The sequence below is a fragment of the Trachurus japonicus genome, chromosome 9, assembly GCF_045865225.1.
Source record: "Trachurus japonicus isolate A0001 chromosome 9, Traja_1.0".
NCBI lineage: Eukaryota > Metazoa > Chordata > Actinopteri > Carangiformes > Carangidae > Trachurus > Trachurus japonicus.
The window spans coordinates 15105167-15123529 of record NC_140915.1 but is presented as its reverse complement, the minus strand read 5'-3'; positions in this window follow the sequence as shown (position 1 = coordinate 15123529).

Below are 18363 nucleotides of genomic sequence, written 5' to 3'. Positions count from 1 at the left end.
TAGTCTGGTTTCCTCCAGACACCGAACGCCCCTCTGCACAGGTCTGAGGTGGTTCAGTGGAAACTTTGGGGGGGAAAAGGTGAAGTTTTTACAGAGATCGATGTGTGAGCGGACGATCAGTGTTATTTCTGAATTCACCCCACACCGGCCGCGTTTCCTCCTCCATCCCATTCCTGTGAGCTCATCCCACCCAGCTATACGGTTGACCAGGAGTGTTACGATTCATAATTTACAATAATCTGTCAAACTGTGTCTCCACCATGATCGTCCCTCTGCAGCCTAAGGGGATGTGTTAACCTCCAGCACACATAGTGCAGTGACCTGTTCCTCCATCAGAACTATGAGAAACAGCTCTTTTTGCAATAAATACAATGTACAACACAGACTGACTGCAGAGTTGATCAAAATCCAAGCAGCCAATCGATCATAAGCCAGGGCTCTGAAGAAATCAGTTATTTATTCCAACTTCCTTCAGCTTCAGGAACCAAGCTTTTTTTAATTTCCTTTCTTTGTTTTTAAAGGATGAAACTGTTGTCATTTTAACTTTTCTTAATGAAATATGATTAAATCTGAATTATTTACTATTCCAAATGTACAGCTTTCAGGACAGATGGACTCCCTGTGTCAGGGCTGGGATAAAATTAGTGCTGTGTTGCTGCCATCCGGGGACTTAAAGAGAAGGATGGGTCACTGAGGTCACATGAGCTTCACGAGCGAAGAGACAGCGAAGCATATTCTGCAAAGTCAAACGGGAGGACGGACGCCTCGGTCTCTGCAGTGATACCGCAGGAATCACCGAAGAAGACATGTTTTGAAACAACCTCTTCTCTGCTCCTGCTCCTGCTCCTGCTCCTGCTCCATCCTCTTTACACATCATGGTGTCGCCCGGAGCGGCATGCATGTCTGTTATAGCACAAATCCAATTATGACTGAAACCCAGTTTGCAATTTTCCACTGCATGGTCTGTGTCCTGAGCGATGTGGGAGTTTCAGTGCAGTAGCAGCAGGAGGAGGAGGAGGAGCAACACAACATGTGGCCTTTATCCGACATAACATCACAGACGGATGAAACTAGTTTCTGTTTCTGAAATCCACACAGGCAGAAAAATCACACTATTAACACGAATGAAACAGAGAGACACAGTAAATGCAATTTGAACTGAAACTTTAATGTACAACACATGGATAAATGGTACAGGCTTTTTAGTTGTCCAGAAAACACAGGCTTCAACTAAACCACAGTTAGCTGATATGATATGAAGACTAATCATGATGAGAGTGCAGCGCCTGTAGAGTGAATAAATGAGATATGTTGATGTGTGATTGTGAAGGAAGGGACTCAGGGACCCCCACCTGTAACCTCTGTGTGATCTGCAGTTAACGACTTCAGTTATTAATGAGTCCAGTCGTCCACAGTCTTTTCCTCTGGATGTTTTTATTTAATCGTTTCTTTTGCTTCTCATCTTGGTTAAATTTCAAGGCCTAAAGTGTTGACTCTGTGTTGATGGTATGTTACAGGAAGTACGGTACGTGCCTCAGATTCAATCACTGCTGTGCATCATCTTGAATTGTTTGTGTGTGTGTTGTTGTTTTTTTTTTTTTTTTAAAGATTGTAACCAGGGCCGTTGCTAGGAATTCTGGGCCCCCTGAAAGAATACTAAAGTGGGCCCCTGCCCCCTGACTTTTCCACTTTTTTTCCTTTGACTACATACGTATTATCATTTTTTATTTAGCCTACTTTGTTTTGATGCTAATGCAGCATTACTATGAGTATTAGTCAGGGTCTTATGCGGAATAATTCAGTCATACAAAGATTAGACTACTGGGGGTTTTTGTGGGCCCTACTAGTTGCTGGGCCCCTAGAATTATTATCACATTTCTCCCCTATACAACGGCCCTGATTGTAACTATCATTGAATGAGACTCTGCATCAGAATTATTCTGCGTTCAGCATTCAGCAGCTTTCAGCATTCACCCGTATTTCCTTCAGGAAATGCATTGTCTAGTTCATAGTAATGCTGCATTAGCATCAAACCAAAGTAGGCTAATTTTTCTTTCTTTTTTTTGCGTTGCGTACGAACTGATGAAGCCCCTTGGATAAGAGGCAAAACGTCTTCCCAGACAAATACAAGTCCAGTTGCCTACGATTGCCCAGAAAAGAACGATGACCTGGATGAATGATAATATCCATAGACAAAGTATAGGCTAAATAAAAAATGATAAAACATACGTAGTCTAGGAAAAGTCAGGGGGTAGGGGCCCACTTTAGTATTCTTTCAGGGGGCCCAGAATTCCTAGCAACGGCCCTGCTCCGCATGATAAAATGTGTTGAGCGGGCAGCAGAAGATGTGAGAGGGGGCGTATAAGAACAGACAGGAAGGCTCAGGACCCAGTTGAGGGTGAGCGAGGACAGAGGGCGTCGTCTTCCTCTGGCATTTTCACCACGCCGAGGTAAATACCACGCTCTGCGTCCTCTGTCCTCTGTCCGTCCGTGCAAAGAGCCGCAGTGTGAGGACGGAGTGTCACTGGCGATCCAGCAGTGCACTGTAATTTTAGTGTCAAGACTCACTGCATTTCACACCTTGTGCTGCTGCTGCTGCTTGTCGTGGGTCACCAGCCGACTGCACACTGCATCTCAGCTCCCACACACACACAAAGGACATTTTATATTCACTCTCTCAGGCTCTTTTAGTTTCACTCTAAATGTGGCAATGGATTCCAAATGTCTTTCTTCTCAGCAGCAGTTTCCAAGTTATTCACTCCGCACATTAAAGGCTGCCTTTGTTTGGTTACATTTGATTTAGGTGTAGAGACAGAAGCAACGTGTCACATTATGGGAACAAATGTTAGGATGAACTAAAACTGACCGCGGCCCCTCCATCCACCACAAAGTCCTTTTTGGGTCGTCATTCACACAACCACCACGGAGAAGACAAAAAACATCTGGAAAAACGACTGATCGTGACAATACTAAAATAACACACTGAAGAATCCAGTTCTGCCTCGATGTCCAATTAAAATACTGCTCCTCTTTAATACATAGGAACGCAACGTCATGGCCAATCACATCTACACGCATACAGCCAACAGACAGGATATAGGCCTACATTGCTAGGCTATTTCAAAATAATACAACTTACTTGAAAAAAGGGAGAAGTATTTTTAAGTATAGCTCCTTTAAAAAGTGATAGTCAGTGTGGCCTCTTATTACGACCCATACTTCGCTTTTGTTGCTACGTTGCATCTAGTGGTCGGAATCACCATGACAGGAGCAAAAGGAAAAGTGACGTATAGATTAAAGAGGAACAAACAAAGTCCTCAGCCTGATGAGGCTGTGGTGGATGGATGAGTACGACACAGGAGAGCAGCGTTCGATTCCCATGGGAAGTGGCAGCTTATGTCGTTTGTATTATTCATGATTGTTTAGTAAAGTTAATACCATTGTTATAATTGTAACCATGAGAACAAAGGTCATCTCCTGTTAGGGGGAGGACGTATTTTAACCCAAATCATGATATGTTCCTATACATTTAAGCAACGACTCTTCCTTAAGATAAGCTCCATGTTTATTATTGTAACCTTGGCAACAAAGGTCTGAGCCCTGTTTCAGAGGACATGCTGTACGTTAAGACAGCTCTTATGAAAGATTTATGAGTGCTTCATAATTAGGGTTTAGGGTTGGGGTCAGGTTTTGGTTAATTTCTGTTTCATTTGGTTGTTGCCACTTCATAAATCATAAAGAAACAATTACAACAACAAGTTGTAACACAGTTTTCATACCCTGATGCGGCCTCATCATTTCGAAAGATCAAACTGAATGAGTCATGTGTAAGATCATGCAACTTGCCAAACATCCATAGGGGGCAGTATTTCACCTCATCGCCCCATCCAGGTGTTTGTTCTTTAGTATTTATGTTGTGCAGTCATTGTTGACATTGTTAAAATTATGAAACAGATTATGAATATTTGTACTACAACCAGTATGTTTTGAGTTACCCATTAAAACACTGAAAGCAGGGAGATACTGCAGGACACACTGGAGGAGTGCAGTTTAGTGCAGTTAATAGATTCATTTATAGGAGATGATAGTAAGAACGCAAATTAGTGCAACAGTCAAAAAGATAAATACATAAAAATCTGTGCAAAGAGTACAAATACTGAGACATCTACGTACATTGACTCACAGTAAATTGGGATTACAAGACAAGAGAGGATGTAGCTAGTTAGTTATACTAAATACTAAATTTCAGTAAATATCATTGAAATGCAATAGATAAAGGTGTTGGTCATGACTTCATCACTGTAGCTCCTTGACACGTTGTGGCCTGGCCAAATTTTACACATTGCAGCTTTAATGCTTACTATAATCTTACTGATCACTTACTCCCATGTATAATTAGTCAAATGAAGCCTTATTTTATGATGTAGTAAACACTTGATCATTTACTAATGTGTCAAACTTGTTGAGTGGATAATTGCTTGAAACAAACGTGTGATGAAGCCGCAAAAGTTGGATTCTGGATAAGACAAAGAAAACTCATTAACTGACAAGTATAGTGCAGCTAAATGTGGGCTCACTATTTGGCAAGAAACAGGTCAGTGTAGTCCTTTTTTACCTAACATGTTATTACAGCTTATAAATGATTTATGAGGCATTATAATAAACCAGTTACGTACTATTAATAAATTCAAAGGGTAGTCTTATTGTAAGTGGTGCTACACTTTTTACATCCACAAGTGGGTGAGGGTCCAAGTGATGTTGATGTCGTCATCAGAGGGTCTGTGTAAAGGAGCAGCCATTTTTCCCCATTTGTGTCACCAGTGTAAATGAGCCTGCAGAGACTTCAGTTAAAGTTAAAGGGATAGTTCACCCAAAATTTCCTCCCAAAATTTCCTCATGTCGGCTGGGAGAAGTTTCAGAGTTATCCGTGGCTTCTCTGAGTTACAGGGGGTCTCGGCGTAGCAGTGCATGTCCATATAACAGTTGCAAATGGATACCAAGTGTCTTCGTAACAAAAAGACAAACCAAAAAACATCCAAATACCTCTATGCTGCTCGTATGTAATGTCCGTCTTGTATTGAAGCCCCGAAATGCGAAATTGTCCCGAAAAAAATTAAATAAGTCTATATTTCAAGCTTGTTTTGTAGCGGAAGCTCCTCTTCCCAGTTCGTCCAAATTTGACGAACCGGGAAGAGGAGCTTCGAGAAGCTTCCGCTACAAAACAAGCTTGAAATATAGACTTATTTAATTTTTTTCGTGACATTTTCGCATTTCGGGGCTTCAATACAAGACGGACATTACATACGAGCAGCATGGAGGTATTTGGATGTTTTTTGGTGTGTTTTTTTGTCATGAAGACAGTTGGTATCCATTTGCAACCGTTATTATGGACATGCACTGCGATGCCGAGACCCCCTGTAACTCAGAGAAGCCACGGATAACTCTGAAACTTCTCCCAGCCCTTAGTCAACATGAGGGTGAGTAGATAATGAGAGAAAGAGAGAAAATGAGAAATTCAATTTTGGGTGAACTATCCCTTTAATCTCACCACATAACAGTCCAATAATCACGGTATCACATCATAAAATAAAAATAGTTTAGTATCAATCATTCAGAAATAGCCTAATTAGTGGTTATTTCCTGATAATGGCCATAATGAAATGATAAGAGTTTGATAACATGGGCAGGCTCAGAATCAGCTGAGTGTGGTGAACCTCTGCAGAGAGACTAGAGGAGACGCAGAGACTGACTCTGAGCCTGCAGTGGTGCCTCTCCTCTGTTGTGTGGATGGGGATCCGGGCAGGGGAGGCTAAGAACCAGGACAAAGAGTCCTGATAACATACCCTACTGGTTTGTCTGGCTCTGGGACTGTATTCAGAGCCGATGGAGAGATGGAACAAAAGCAGCACTGTACCTTGGGCAGGCCGAGGGAAACAATTGCAGGCCTCTGGATGAGACCACATTGAACTGAACTGGGATGGGAACTTACCTTCCCCAGAAATCTGGCGCCTGACTCCCAGAAGCCCACTACCACCACCACCACGCTAGCAGGAAGTCTGAGTCGGCATCCACACATTTACATTCACTCATTTGGCAGATGCTTTTATCCAGCAGAGTGAGGGGACGAGACCTTGAAGTAAGCACAAAGTATTAAGTCTAATAAGTAAAGTTGGCCGACTGCACAGCTCCTCTGGCTGCTGTTTACCTCACCGTGCCAATAAAAGCATCCAATTGATCATGTTCATGCAGGAACCACAAGGTGAACCACATTTCTGTTTGTTTCCTCCAACTACAGGTAGTGTGCAGTGCAGCAGTCAGCCAACTCACATGCTATATTAAAATGTAAATACAGACCATGAACACATCTGGCTCTATAGCAGGTGTCTCAGTGCAGCAGCAGCAGCAGCAGAGTGGCCAAAGCACTCAGACTGTTTCTATGAAGTATACATCTTCTATTCTGAAAATGTGACCACACAACCACAGCAACCTACACCACGGTCAGTCATGTTTGGACCTGTCAGTCAAATGCTACCGCTCTAACAATGCTACATTATATAAAGATAAGGCTAATGATTCTATACGTCCATGTTTAAAATTTATAAATTAAAGCAGAAGTAAGCGGAATGTTTGTGTTAATATAAGTCTTAAATAGTTATATCTTCCGACAGCAATCACTTATATAGAGTGTTTGGTCTGAAACACGGGTCTGTCAGTCACTCTGCTCTGCTGTAAGCCGAGGAGAAAACTTTCCTTGTATCCTACAACCTTTGAAGGGGCGGTCCTCTCTGTGTGTGCAGCCAAGGGATGCGCGTGAATGTGGTGACGTAGGGACGAGGGCGGGGACTGCTAACTCCATCGGCTGACAAGAAGTTAGCCAAAACGACCGGATCGCTTACTTCTGCTTTAAATATTGTTTCCAAGTGCCACGACCAAAATGCATCACAACCTATAGACTCAGGATTGATTAGGATCTGTAGAGTCCCACCTCTTGAGCCCTATCCTATCCAAACCTATCCTACCCTTGTCCTCAAGTTCTGATGTCTCTTTCTTCTAACTTTGGAGATTACAAAGAGAGAACACAACGGACAGTCCTCAGACACCAAGAGCTGCTGCTGAAAGCTCACACTTAAGTTGTCCAGTGTGTACTTGGTGAAGCTAAAGAGCTCTGGATCTTTCACAGCACTAGAAACAGTCATTGCCCCCAAAGCTCCAGATATAATCCAGTTTACAAAGCTCCTTCAAATGTGTTCTCCTTTTCCTTGGCCACAAAGGTTTTGTGTTTGACCCTCATGGTCCAATCTCCCAATAGTCATTGTGCGTGGGTCATGAAAGCAAACGGCAGCAGAGAGACTGAGGACTAAACTTTTATCATACAGTCTTCTAACTTGAACAACCACACAGGTTGTTTTCTGAAACCCCCAAATAAAAGTGCTTTGTGACTCAAAGGTAAAGGTGGACACAGCAAATATCTACTGGAAAACTGGACCATCTCAGTTCAGTTCAGACTCAGGAACGTAGCGCTACACCTTTGTAGGGTTCCTGATGCTGCAGTGTGTGTGGTGCATATTTAATGGTGTTGTCGCATGAATATCTTGTATTTGCAAACAAACAGATTGTCTCATGTTTCCCTCAGAGAGGAAGTACATCAGCACATTTTGCAGAATATTTTAATCATCGACTAAACATTTTTAAGCGGGACAAAATGTCAGTGTGATGCACGTCTGTAAAATTTTAGTTTAATATAGACACTACAATGTCATATCAACAATGAGTTACAGCTTTACACTGTATAGCTGATGGGCAGCTCTGGTTTGCTCATGTAAATAATGTTAATGTTATATTTCACAGTAAAGTGCATGTTTGTTAACATATGTTTTCAGATATATACAATTAAACGAAACTGTGTTTAACCGTCTCTAATGTGAAGATTTAACAGATAACCTCCTCTGTCTCTGTGCTGCTGAAAAGACAGCGGCTCAGACATATTCACCATGTTCCTCTGCCGGGTATTAGATACACAGATAACATCTAAGAAACCATGGCAACACAAATCCGCTGTAGTCGGCTGAGACCCAAAAACCATCCGACCTGCAGCTGAGGACAAGAGCGAGACGTGACGAGTCTGACAGTCCCACAAGGAAACACTCAGAGGGTCAAACACATGCAGGACCGGCAGAGCGGCCTTAAGGAGGAAGTGGCCGTTACCGGGGAGCGATTAGAGAGAGCCAGTGGTTCTACTGGGAACCGTCTGAGATGTTCAAATGCAGCTACAGATCTCCGACAGGTGTATACAGGTGTTCAACAGGTGGAGGCACAGACACATGACACACATCTCAGCTTCTCGCTTACTCACACACACACAAGTTTTGAACTAGGTTTTGAACAACATCTGCTACAAACACATTGTTATCTTTAACTTGCAGTCCAGTGTCAACCTTACCACCTTTGGCACAACAGGAAGTCAGAAGAAACTCTAGAGGAACGACTGTATGACGTGTGTGAAAAATTAAAACATAAATGGCCAGGAATGTTTCACACTACTAATTATTTTTTATTTGTTTATCTCCTCACTATTGATAGTGGTTTTGTATAAAATAGAGGAGAAAAACAAATACAAACACAAAGGGAAAAAGTGACTCAACCTTGGGAATTATCCTCTAATGTAAATCTGTATTAAAGGGATAGTTCACCCAAAACTGAAATTTAATAATGGTTGCAAATGGATACCAACTGTCTTCGTAACAAAAAGACACACGAAAAAACATCCAAATACCTCCATGCTGCTCGTATGTAATGTCCGTCTTGTATTGAAGCCCCAAAATGCGAAAAGTCTATAAAAATGAAAGCAGAAGTAAGTGGTCCGGTCGTTTTCGCTAATGCTGCGTTTCAGGCAGGCTTTTGAAATCGTAAATTACAGCTTCAAGTCACAACTTACGACTTTGTAGCGTTCCAGGCAACCCACTCGTGTTTTTCCGACCTGTTTTACCGGTGAAAGTCACTATAACGGCCACTCGTAACTTCCGACCGGTGAACTCGTACCAGATCGAACTGGTACGACTTCACGGTCGGAAAAATACGAGTTTCCTTGAACGCACCATAACAGTCCTCGTCCCTACGTCGCCACATTCACGGCGTCCCTTGGCTGCACACACAGCCCTGCATGCCGTTCTCTCTCCTCATTGGATAAAAACTGTAGGATACGATAAATGTTTTCTCCTCGACTCAGAGCAGAGCAGAGTGACTGACAGACCCGTGTTTCAGTCCAAACACTCTATGTAAGTGATTGCTGTCGGAAGATATAACTATTTAAGACTTATATTAACACAAGTATATCACTTACTTCTGCTTTAAATAAGTCTATATTTCAAGCTTGTTTGTAGCGGAAGCTCCTCTTCCCAGTTTGTCCAAATTTGACGAACAGGGAAGAGGATCTTCGAGAAGCTTCCGCTACAAAACGAGCAGCATGGAGGTATTTGGATGTTTTTTCGTGTGTCTTTTTGTTACAAAGACAGTTGGCATCCATTTGCAACCGTTATATGGACATGCACTGCTACGCCGAGACCCCCTGTAACTCAGAGAAGCCACAGATAACTCTGAAACTTCTCCCAGCCCTTAGTCGACATGAGGGTGAGTAGATAATGAGTGAAATTTCAATTTTGGGTGAACTATCCCTTTAAGTTTAAACTAACAGATCTTCAGATCCTCAGTTAAGGACAATCATCATCTCTTTGAACTGTGTTGTTCTTGTTCAAACATTCATATTGTGGTTGAAACAGTGTGCAAAGCCCTCGACTGATGATGCTCAGACACTCTGACCCAGGCCTCGCAACAAAGACCCGAGTAAGGAACCCGAATTTGATTGGTCGTTATCGAGTGGGCGGGATATTCGATGTTTGGGGCGGGACCGAGCTTGGTGTGTGTGTGTGTGTGTGTGTGTGTGTCTCAGACGTTTGATTGACGGATGACGGATCCAATATCAGTGGTTGGTGAATCGTGAGCAGGCTGACGTATAATCTGTGCGCCTGCATTATCCAATGCGAAAAAAAAAAACCCACACTTTCATCCTGGATTTACTCAAAAATAGAATTTTGCACAAAGTTTGGGCTACATCGTCTGCTAGATGAGTTATTACACTAATGTTAGGAGCCACAGTGGGCTCAAATTCAATTTTATTTTCTGTACAGCTTTAAAGGAATCCTTAGTTCACATCTCTGTTCATGAGTCGACCATGAATAACATCATGGAGCCTGCAGCCCTGCCATGGACACCACAGAGTGGGAACATGTTTGATGGACTAAGGTTCCCCTTAAGACGCAGGTGCAGGTCTGTGTGTCATCGTGAACATCCTCATCCTCCCACAGGTGGAGGAGCAGGGTGGAGGGAGCATCATGATCCGCTCACAGATGAAGATCATAGTCACATTTTACCTACGAGTTAAATCCAGGTTCAGGTACTTTATTCTGCCACAGTGCGCATGCAGGATATTGATCTGAAACTGCAGGCTGATGCTGATGTCCCGAGCAGATTACTGATATAAAAAATTAAACACACGTACCTTCATCATTATCTGAGGGAGCCAGCGGGCCAGGACCAGCATGCCTTACTGCTCCGACTCCCGCCTCCTTTTATTCTGTATGTTGTGTACAGCACCAGTGAAGATCCACTTCATGTGTGTTTGTATTTGAGTTACTCTGACACACACACACACCCGGTGTGTTGTACCTCCACACACAGTCGGTGTGATCTTGTTTCAGACCCAGGTATGGTTCAGGACCGTTGCGGCGACACACAATCATCACCGTGGATGATTTCCTTTAACAGCTCCACTGGCTCTCTTCTAACCTTACTGCCTATTCACACAGGACTACATTCATATACACTGCCAATGCAAATTTAATGAGCCGCTGCCTTTCACAGGGAAAAGACCCAGGACCAGAACCTCAGCGGGTTCATCGGGGCAGCATGAGGTATATTCTCTGCAGGTCTGAGATCAGTCCTGCCTCTTTCTGTTCACTTGCATAGAAATAATTGTCGATTAACAGCTACATTAAAGGTACATGCCTCATTAACACAGAGATCCTTGGACTCATCATTGTGCCCCATTTACCCACTGTTCACACTGACCCAAACATAATGTGTGTATGTGATTTTTACACCAGAATCAGAAGCAAGGTGGGTAACATGGCAGCCATGGCATCTGTCCCTCCAATGCAGATCCAGCTCTAATTTAAAAGGACTAGTTCACCAAAAAATGAAATTCAGTACGAAATCCTTATATAAGAGTCAATAGCACCCGACACAAAAAGGTCCATAAAACTACACAAAAACCATTTAATGTTCCTTCTTACTGCTCGTCCGCTGCAATCCAAGTGTCCTGAAGGGATATAGTCCAGAGTTTACTCGAAACGATGTAATTTAGGACATTTTTACAGCCTAAACAGTCCTGTATTGAACGTATCTCACTCGCACCCCAGGCAAATTCAATACAGGACTGTTTAGGCTGTAAAAATGTCCTAAATTACATCGTTTTGACTAAACTCTGGACTATATCCCCTCAGGACATTTGGATTGCAGCGGCCTAGCAGTGTGGAGGAATATTATGGTTTTTGTGTAGTTTTATGGATATATTTGTGTCGGGCGCTCTTGACTCTCATAAGGCTTTCGTTGGACTACGAACCGGCCTCCCAGGTCTCCAGATGCACTTTGAGGAATAAAAAACTACTCTGGAGTATTCATCAGCATGAGGGTGAGTCAATGATGATGAATGAATTTCATTTTTTGGTGATTTATTACTTTAAGAGGGAGAGCAATGGTCTATATCCAGAGTGCAATGAATCCTGGGTAAAATAAGAGCCGTCCGCAGCAGAGGTTGCGTATTTTGGATGAATTCAACTTTTCAAAGCATGTATGAGGAGAGCAACAGGGACAAAACCTCTTTCCCTCTCTCTACGTAAGAATGTTAGCAAAACACAAACAATGAGCCATGTTTCCTGTTTTTGGAAACACTGATATTAGGCCCAAGGAAGTCTATGATTTTGGCTTATTATTATTAATAGCATGAACATCAGACTGATCTATGAGTTGTCTGTTCTTCAATGACTTCAATGATTTTCTCCATCTTTTTCTCCTTTAATTTAAACAATATCGTTTGCTTTTACTGTAGTACAGTGGTAGTGTGATGTATGGGGGGAATGCACTAACCCATTGGGCTACAACGTGTCTATGGTCATGTCAATGGAGGTAAGCTGAATGTAGACTTGAGAGCAGAGACTCCTCTGACTGTGTTTTTCCTAAATGTGTGGCTGTAACCGAGGAAGAAATCATGGAGGATTCTGATTTCTTTTGCCCTCAGATCCGGGATCAGTCTGAAAACTGCTCGTGGTCCTGCTCTGCTATTAAGCTGTTAAAAAAAAAAGAAAGAAAAAAAGGATAAATCCGGCCCAAAAAGGGGGTGAGCAGCGCCGCTCTCAGCAGCAATTTGACAACCAGATGACACCATTCATCTGCCTGCAGCCGCCAACACGAAACATGGAGTCAGCGCGGACTCACACAGGCGACAGGCAGCTGGAGAAGAGGAAGAAGAGGAGGAGGAGGAGGAGGCGGAGGTGTGAGTCCGTATACCTGGAGGAGGAGGCTGCTGCACCTGACTCCCACCTGATCCAGCGCGAGGAGCATCAGCGCGCGCTCTCCTCTGTGTGAACGAAGCGGAGCGAGCGAGCGAGCACTGCAAAAACAAATCCAGCAGCGCGGTTTTAAAGCACTCCAAGTGATGTGCAGCCCGCTAACCTTCATCCTGCGCCGCTATCACAGCCTCTCTCCGGGTGAAAACGATAACGCACTTGGCTTTAAAGCACTCAGACGGGCACAACACCTGAGAGTTTTGACCTTCCTTGTTTTGATAGGCTGGGGGCTGCGTGCTCAGGGTCGCCACTGAAATTGGCACAACAACATTGGAAACCAAAACAAGCTTGACTGGAAAATCATTGAAAAGGCTCTTACCTGGTATGCATATCACACCAGGAAATTGATTCTGCCCCCCCACCACCTCCTCCTCCTCCTCCTCCACAGCCACCAACCCCCATCCTCCATCATCCCACCTGACAGATGACACTTCTTTTCACTGTTTTGTTTTTTCCCTCTCAACTTCTCAAAGAAAAGAAAGAAAGAAAAAAAAACATCAGTCACTAACACCAGTGAGAGTTACAGTCACACTGATGCTCTGATTCTTCCAATGTGTGCAGCACACATTCAACCGATTGAAACACAACTGTGACACACACACACACACACACACACACACACACACACACACACACACACACACACACACACACTTGTTCTGTAAATTCCCTAAAGCAAATTGCATGCTAATGCTAAATGAATGAATATAACCCCTGGCTGGCTTTAAAGGGACAACGAGGAATTTCTCCAGCGGCAGAACGAAAAATTCCGCGACAATAAAAAAGTCTCACGTTAATGTGGATGAATCTCCGCTACCCACACATTTGTTAATGGGCCCGTTTTCGATAAATATATCGTTTTGTCTCTATCGTTATTTTGTTATTATTAGTGGTGACGGAAATGCTGGGCGAGCCGACCAGCGTTTCCTTACTTTCGGTTTTCGTGGCGAGTCATGAGAATAACGCCGCCGAATCGCCGTTTATGGTCGGAACTACGACGGTATGTGAACGTCTTCGAACCTCCGACTTTAATTCTTTATGAAATGAATGAAAACATGAGTCTGTCTTGCGCCGGTCAAAGAAATGTACGGTGCGCACGGAGGCTCATAAATGTAGTGTGAAAACGCTTCGCTTTTCCAAAACTCTATGTTGTCCCTTTAAACAACATGAAACAGTCCAGTGATTTCTAATTAAAACAGCTCTCTGCTCCCTCAGACGCCTGTCAAGAAGCTCACATGGACACACACGGTCACAAAAACTGAAGTGAGGCATCAATGACAGAATTATGGCGGGTAAAGACTTTTGACGGGGCTTTTAGAAAAAGAAGTACTTTACATTATGTTCCACACTGTGAGGAACGGCGCTCGATGAAAGACCTCATTGGATGATTGCAGGGATGAGGCCAAGGCTCTTGGAGAGCCACTTCCCTCCAGCTCTTGAGTTGGATGCAAGCTTCTACTCTTGAATGATGAATGGGGGCTCCTCAACTAGCAGATCTGTAATGAGCCATTCGCAGCCATGACAACTGGAGTCTGCAGAGGTCGGAGGTGTAAAAGAGAGAGGAGAGCAGCACCATGCATATGTGTGTGTGCATGTGTGTGTGTGTGAGTATAAGCAGTATATGCTAGCTGTATATATGTGAACGTATATATGCAGCGTTAGAGTTTTGCTCATGCGACACCAGAGCAGCTGACAGACAGACGGTTTTACCACATTCACTTTTCAAAAGACAAGAAACGTGTGATAGCGAAAGGCTTTATTTTCCAAAATCATTTTCCCTTTGGTTTGAAGCAGAGAGGACAACAAACAAGGCCTGTATTTTTCTCTCAGTTATGGGCCTGCCCCTTGTGACTGCGGGGCGGTGGGTGGTGGTTGCCTGTTTGTCAAAGGCCCACTAGCCTTGTCCATTTTGACATTCACATGGGAGCAGTAATGATCCTAAAAGCTGCAATTAAGCTGACTGTCGCGTTCTGGGGAAGCGCCTGGTGCCGGCACTGTGCTGCACCTATTATTCCCAGTGGGAATGCTCCATAAAGAACAGCATTTCTCGCTCGCTCACTCTCTCTCTCTCCCTCCCTCCCTCCCTCCTTCTCTCCCTCTCTCTCTCTCTCCACAGCTCCCACAACTTTCATTTCTCTCCCCCAGAATATTCAGACAATACCTGAGGCAGCAGATCCTCAGGCTAACTTCAATTCACAACCATCGTAAGTGTGTTTTCTATCAGCTGTATCAAGGATTACAGTGGAACCTAATTATTACAGCTCTTATTGTGGAAGTTGAAGTGAAGTGAAAACCTCAATAGATAAAATGAAATAAATTATTAAACTTTGTGTGAAAGAGTGTATCATTATCTAGTTTATCCCTTAGTGTCTGTTTCTTTATTTAAATCATATTCCTTAACATAATAATATGAGTGTAACATAGTACAAGTTCTCATTGTGACATGTTCGTATTGATTACCCACTGATAATTTGACCATGTATTTCTCAATTAAAGATATCATCAACAATCAACAAATGGTCTGTAGGCTACATCAGAATCAATGCATTTCATTTCAATATAGCATTTTACTCTCCTGCGATGTCTGTAGTGTGTTGTAGTTTCATGCTAATGAAAACTGACAGTTTTATTACATTGTACATGTAAAAGCCCAAGAGATGAAAATTAGCAGCAGCTATAAACACATCCGTTTCACAATCTGTTATTTGAACTGTGTTAAACTGCAGCATTCCTGTTTAGTAAATAAACTAATTTGCCAGTTTGATCAATTTAGAAAAATGGCAAAAGGGACAAAAGGAACATTATATATAAATTTTAACCTGTGACTTCAACAAATGTACAGACATCACTTCCTCAACATTTCAACATGCTATCAGGCTGTTGTTGTTTTTTTTTCATGTCTGGGTTTCCTCTTTTTTTCTCCTTTCTTATATTATATCTTTACATTTAAACTAACATTTAATGCTGTTGTTTCTCTGTTGATTTCTCCAATGTATCACACATAATTAAACTTCTACACAATAATGACAAATGAAGTGTTCTATGGTTTATATCTCACGTCTTATAACCACTTTGTGTCTTTTTAGTTGTATTATGTAACTCCACTTCTGCCAATCTAAAAATACAAAGGACATGACATCAGTAGGTGTGTTTCCACCTGCTTAATGCTCAATTTGAATTTGCAAACTAAAAAAAAACGAGTGATGGAAACCTGTGAATGCTCACAAGCTGGTGTTTGAGACTATTCAAAAGAGCAATACACTTGGTTCACATTCAAGACGCGACGTCTGCTGTATCAGGCCCAGGGAGTCAGTTCAATAACAGAAAAGGCAGAAATCCATCATCATGTTTAATAGGAACGATATAATGAGCCGAGAAAACCCTGTTTCATTCACATAACAACACTCGATAGAAACTCCGACCATTCCTAACAGTGCCTGTATTTCTATGCAAAACTGTGAGGGAAAACTCGTCTAGTTTCTTTAACAGAAGCTACAGCCTCGTTTCTAAGAGAGTGAGTGTAGCTCAGCTCAGCATCATGCAGACAGGTCGCTCCAGGCTCAACTCAACTTCACGCACTTGTTAAATGACCAATTACAGATCGACTGTGCTGTTTATCCAGTAAATACTAAGTGTAACCGAATCGAACAAGTCTCTCGGCTGCTTTTGCGACACCATAATCAAGTGATACACAATTTATTTTAAATGTCTACAACGACCCTCTGGACGTGGACACGTGTCAATACCATTTAGAAAAATGTATCATCAGGAGCTAAACAGGGAAAACTGGGGCTCATTGATTGGTTATTGGCTGGCTGGATATGAAGTAGATGGCTGCAGTACAGTACAACACAACAGTAATGGTGCTACAGTGTGGGAGAGGAACAGGCGGGGAAACTGGATGTACAGTAAAACAGCAGGTGGGCAAATCTATCACAGCTCCTTGGCAAACACAGACAAAAAAGGGGGAAAAATCATTTTAATTAGCTGAGTGAATGTGATTTGCTGAATGTGAGGGGAGCCGGGCTCTCTGCTCTGCACATTAAAATTGGTCTAATTTTCTGTGCAGAAAAAGTCCCATCTGAGCAGCCCTGGCCGCAGTCAATCATGTTAAAAGCTGCGGGTGCTTAATTTGATTTACCAATATAAAATGCAAATGAGGTGATCAAGTGGAGTGGAATCCAGGAGTAGGAGGCTCTTTTAAGCCATCAAGTTAAATGGGAACAGACAGTGGACTGGCAATGTAAAGAATGTTTTAGCATATTCGTTTGATTAGGGCTACAAAAATTTAATTAGTGCGGCTAATTGCTTGACAAATTGCTCCACATCAGGAAAAATGCAGAATATATTTTTAATACACCACAACACCCCCGAAGTCTGTGTTCTCTCAACCCATATGTTACATTTTCAGCCCAAACCGGGCCTTTCCAATATGTGAAAAGCCTAATTAAATAAATGGAAGATGGCACAACAGTCCCTTACAATAGTGAATGAGATAATGCCTGTAATTAGGCCCACACAAGCCTGGCCATATGCCTCTGTACAGCACTTAGGCAGGACTAGGCTGCGGCTGCAGGAACAAATCAAATAACTGTGAGCAGGGAATGCTCAAGGGAGTCAGCCTTCTTATGCTAAGCCACCAAACCAGTTACGCTCCATTCATTCAGTATTACCAGCATGCACACACTGGACAAGCTGAATGACGATGACTGCAACTTTCTTATACAGGGAGGAAATCAGACGTGCAGCGACGTCCCAGGTAGCCTTGTGTGGCTTCAACGGTGTGAACATGTGTGTAGTTAGTTTATGCAGGAGGCTAACTCCAAGCTGTTTGGCTGCTACATCACATTCAAGTGTCTGTCCACAGACTAAAATAATAGTCTGTTGCCTGGAGACAGGTCTAAAAACGACAGCCCATGCACTGCAGAGTCACACTGAGACTTATTATGTCTGACATTTGGTGTTATCATCCGGTGTCATTGTCTTCCTTCCACTGTTTCCCAGCCGTCCACAGTTACAACATGTACATGAACATGCACATGCACATATACATGGACGTTGCTGCAAGAAAATACGGTTGTATTCATTAGAACTGTGACCTATGAAAATAATTAACACTTAATCAGCTGATTGTTTGCATGAATCTGAAGGTGTTGTCTTTGTTCTCTGTGTGTCGTTCACAAAAGCCATGTCTGAACCAGCTGAGTGGTCAACTGAGACATCCGCCAGACCTAAGGTGTGACCTTAAATGTCTGTGTTAGGACAAGAAGATGTGTCACTCACTCACTCTAAACTAAATTGTGTCTACTATATGTGTACCTCTGGCATAGAGTTGTATCAGCTATGCAAATATACTGTAGAGTAGACAGATGAAAACAGTATGGCTGTGGCAAGGGACAGTTGCAACAATGTAAGGCTGCAATAATGTTGTTGTGGTTAAAATAAGCAATAGTTGCAACATTTGGAGTGAATAAGGAGCTGCATCTATTAACTGGATGATAAGAAAGTCCACAGAGTCTATTGTAGTAGTTCAGATTACATCAGTCAGTGTTTTGGTCCAGTTTAGTTAAAGGGACAACGAGGAGTTTTGGAAAAGCGAAGTGTTTTCACACTACATTTATGAGCCTCCGCGCGCACCGTGAAATTCTTTGACCGGCGCAAGACAGACTCATGTTTTCATTCA